This window comes from Cryptomeria japonica, unplaced genomic scaffold (genome assembly GCF_030272615.1).
Source record: "Cryptomeria japonica unplaced genomic scaffold, Sugi_1.0 HiC_scaffold_32, whole genome shotgun sequence".
NCBI classification, from domain to species: Eukaryota; Viridiplantae; Streptophyta; class Pinopsida; order Cupressales; family Cupressaceae; genus Cryptomeria; species Cryptomeria japonica.
In genome coordinates this window covers 10,584-15,000 of record NW_026728854.1, presented here as the reverse complement: position 1 = coordinate 15,000, position 4,417 = coordinate 10,584, and the positions used below count along the sequence as shown (strand labels likewise).

At 64.3% G+C, this 4,417-nt stretch overlaps 1 non-coding gene across 1 annotated transcript; it reads right to left on the bottom strand.

Annotated features, from left to right (window-relative positions):
• Positions 1-3,883: 3,883 nt before the first annotated feature.
• Positions 3,884-4,002, bottom strand: LOC131861644 (5S ribosomal RNA). Its single transcript, XR_009360677.1, has one exon. It is a non-coding gene; the product is annotated as a 5S ribosomal RNA (ribosomal RNA).
• Between the last annotated feature and the right edge of the window lie 415 nt (positions 4,003-4,417).

Sequence of the window (4,417 nt, the reverse complement as noted above, 5' to 3'; positions counted from 1 at the left end):
ACTATCTTTCAGAACGGAAATTTTAAAATCTCGTTTTTTTTTGCCTTTTCTGGAAATTAGTGAAGGCAGCGCATCAAAGGTGCGCAACGCTGGTGCGAACCTGGGAGCGCTCCGATGTGTGCTCCAAGGTGCGGCGTGCACGAAGTCGGACCCCGGTTTGCCCCGGGTGCGCACCTCGCGTGCACCTTGGTGCGCACACCTTGGCTGGGTTGCGCGCCCTGGTGGGCACCATGGTGCGCACCAAGGAGCGCTCCGAAGTGTGCTCCAAGGTGCGGCGTGCACGAAGTCGGAGCCCGGTTTGCCCCGGGTGCGCACCTCGCGTGCACCTTCGCCGCGGTGGGCACCATGGCGTGCACGAAGTCGGAGCCCGGTTTGCCCCGGGTGCGCACCTCGCGTGCACCTTCGCCGGGGTGGGCACCTTGGTGTGCAGACCTTGGCTGGGTTGCGCGCCCTGGTGGGCACCATGGTGCGCACCAAGGAGCGCTCCGAAGTGTGCTCCAAGGTGCGGCCTGCACGAAGTCGGAGCCCGGTTTGCCCCGGGTGTGCACCTCGGGTGGGCACCTTGGTGCGCATGCCTTGCCTGGGCTGCGCACCAGGGCGGGCTCAAGATGGCACCCGCGTTCCTTTTTTTTCACTATCTTTCAAAACGGAAATTTTAAAATCTCATTTTTTTTTGCCTTTTTCTGGAAATTAGTGAAGGCAGCGCATCAAAGGTGCGCACCTCGCTGCCCACCACGGTGCGCAACGCCGGTGGGCACCCGGGAGTGCTTCGAAGTGTGCTCCAAGGTGCTGCGTGCACGTTGTCGGAGCCCGGTTTGCCCCGGGTGCGCACCTCGCGTGCACCTTCGTCGGGGTGGGCACCTTGGCTGGGTTTGCCCCGGCTGCGCTCCGAAGCGGGGTTATTGGAGCGCCGCCTCTTTTTTTGTCGGAGCGTTTGGTGGGGTTTCTCGCATTGGCTCTTCCGAGGCCCGGTTGCCACCCTGGCGCGCACGAAGTCGGAAGTAGGGTTAATTGCCCGGGTGCGCACCTTTGCCAGGGTGGGCACCTTACCTGGGCTGCGCACCAGGGCGGGCTCAAGATGGCACGCGCGTTCCGTTTTTTTCACTATCTTTCAAAACGGAAATTTTAAAATCTCCTTTTTTTTTTGCCTTTTCTGGAAATTAGTGAAGGCAGCGCATCAAAGGTGCGCACCTCGCTGCCCACCTTGGTGTGCTCTGAGGTGCGCACCCGGGAGCGCTACGAAGTGTGCTCCAAGGTGCGGCGTGCACGTTGTCGGAGCCCGGTTTGCCCCGGGTGCGCACCTCGCCTGCACCTTGGCCGGGGTGGGCACCTTGGCTGGGTTTGCCCAGGGTGCGCTCCGAAGCGGGGTTACTGGAGCGCCCCCTCTTTTTTTGTCAGAGCGTTTGGTGGGGTTTCTCGCATTGGCTCTTCCCAGGCCCGGTTGTTGGGTGCGCTCCCACCCTGGCGCGCGCGAAGTTGGAAGTTGGGTTAATTGCCCGGGCGCGCACCTTCGCCAGGGTGGGCACCTTGGTGCGCACACCTTGGCTGGGCTGCGCACCAGGGCGGGCTCAAGATGGCACCAGCATTCCCTTTTTCTCACTATCTTTCAAAACGGAAATTTTAAAATCTCGTTTTTTTTTTGCCTTTTATGGAAATTAGTGAAGGCATCGCATCAAAGGTGCGCACCTCGCTGCCCACCTTGGTGTGCTCCGAGGTGCCCACCACGGTGCGCAACGCCGGTGCGAACCCGGGAGCGCCCCGATGTGTGCTCCAAGGTGCGGCGTGCACGAAGTCGGACCCCGGTTTGCCCCGGGTGCGCACCTCGCGTGCACCTTGGTGCGCACACCTTGGCTGGGTTGCGCGGCCTGGTGGGCACCATGGTGCGCACCAAGGAGCGCTCCGAAGTGTGCTCCAAGGTGCGGCGTGCACGAAGTCGGAGCCCGGTTTGCCCCGGGTACGCACCTCGCGTGCACCTTCGCCGGGGTGGGCACCTCGGCTGGGTTGCGCGCCCTGGTGCGCACCAAGGAGCGCTCCGAAGTGTGCTCCAAGGTGCGGCGTGCACGAAGTCGGAGCCCGGTTTGCCCCGGGTGCGCACCTTCGCCGCGGTGCGCACCATGGCGTGCACGAAGTCGGAGCCCGGTTTGCCCCGGGTGCGCACCTCGCGTGCACCTTCGGCGGGGTTGCGCGCCCTGGTGGGCACCATGGTGCGCACCAAGGAGCGCTCCGAAGTGTGCTCCAAGGTGCGGCGTGCACGAAGTCGGAGCCCGGTTTGCCCCGGGTGCGCACCTCGCGTGCACCTTCGGCGGGGTTGCGCGCCCTGGTGGGCACCATGGTGCGCACCAAGGAGCGCTCCGAAGTGTGCTCCAAGGTGCGGCGTGCACGAAGTCGGAGCCCGGTTTGCCCCGGGTGCGCACCTCGCGTGCACCTTCGCCGCGGTGGGCACCATGGCGTGCACGAAGTCGGAGCCCGGTTTGCCCCGGGTGCGCACCTCGCGTGCACCTTCGCCGGGGTGGGCACCTCGGCTGGGTTGCGCGCCCTGGTGCGCACCAAGGAGCGCTCCGAAGTGTGCTCCAAGGTGCGGCGTGCACGAAGTCGGAGCCCGGTTTGCCCCGGGTGCGCACCTCGCGTGCACCTTCGCCAGGGTGGGCACCTCGGTGCGCACACCTTCTCAATGTTTTCTTGCCTTTTCTGGAAATTGGTGAAGGCAGCGCATCAAAGGTGCGCACCTCGGTGTGCTCCGAGGTGCGAACCCGAGAGCGCTCCGAGGTGCCCACGAAGTCGAAAGTCGGGTTAATTGCATTGTTTTCCCCGGGTGCGCTCCGAGGTGCGCAACATCGGCGCGCACCAAGGAGGGCTCCGAAGTGTGCTCCAAGGTGCGCACGATGGCGTGCACCTCTGGTGCGCACGATTCGGAGCTCGGTTTGACCGGGGTGCGCACACCTTGGCTGGGTTGCGCACCTTTTGTGCGCTCCAAGGTGCGCACGAAGTCGGAGCTCGGTTTGCCCCGGGTGCGCACCTTCGCCAGGGTGCGCACCTTGATGCGCACGCCTTGGCTGGGCTGCGCACCTTGGTGGGCGCCATGGTGCGCACCTTTCGTGCGCTCCAAGGTGCGCACGAAGTCGGAGCTCGGTTTGCCCCGGGTGCGCACCTTGGTGGGCGCCATGGTGCACTCCGAGGTGCCCAAGATTGGTGCGCACCAAGGAGCGCTCCGAAGTGCGCTCCAAGGTGCGCGCGAAGTCGAAAGTTGGGTTAATTGTCCGGTTTGCCTCGGGTGCGCACCTTGCGTGCACCTTCGCCAGGGTGGGCGCCTTGGTGCGCACACCTTGGCTGGGCTGCGCACACCTTGGCACCCGCGTTTCCTTCATTTTAAATTTTTTTTTTTTACAATCTCTCAAGTGGGAAATTCTATAATCTCAACTTTTTTTGCCTTTTCAGGAAACTTTTGAATGGAGCGCATCATTGGTGCGCTCCGAAGTGTGCTCCAAAGCTCTCTCCAGCTGCGTGCACCTGCCCCGGCCGCGCACCCGGCCCCGCCCAGCTTCGCTCACCTGTCCCGGGCGTCTGGTGCGGAACCTTAGAGTAAGAAACATCACCGTGCACCTTGGCCAACGTGCGCGACTCGACCGAGCGCGCACTGGCCGAGGTGCACACCGATTTCACCTGGGTGCGCGCGCAGCACCTCGGGCGCACCGGGGTGCGCGCACAACGCCCGGGTTGCACCGTGGCCTGTGTGCTCGGGGTGCCTCGGGTGCGCGCTCGGTGTCGCCCCCGCGCGCGCGGTAGTGCGGGCAGCGCACCCCGGCCCGGCCCGGCCCCGACGAGAACGCAAACGGGCAAAAGGTTTATTCAAATAGCATTGCGACGCCCGGCGAAAAACTAAAAAAGGGTGCAACACCGGGACTTCCCGGGAGGTCACCCATCCCAGTACTACTCCGGCCCAAGCGCGCTTAACTGCGGAGTTCTGATGGGATCCGGTGCACTAATGCTGGTATGATCGCACCCGTTATGAGCTTGTCGCAGTGTGTACTTAGCAAACCGCGACCCACGTGCGAATCCACCCCGGCCACCCACCCCCGTCGAGGTGCACACCCTCCCTCGCGAAGTGCGCCCCGTTCGCCAAGTGTGAGCCCTGCCCGGGTGCGCGCACCTTGCTAGGGCGTCGGGTGTGCACCCGGCCCGGCCTACGTGCGTGCACCTGGAGGGGGCGTCGTGTGCGTGCAGTGTCCCGTCTGCAACGCGGTGCCCACACACCACCTCGGGCGCAACGACCTGCGCTCACATGTGGGCCGAGTGCACCTTGGTGCATGTTCGGGGCGCCTCGGGTGCACGCTCGATCTTGCCCCGGTGCACCAAGGCGCTCGGTTTGCCCCGGGTGCGCACTTGGTGCAAGGTGGGCACCCAAAATAGGGATCAAGCA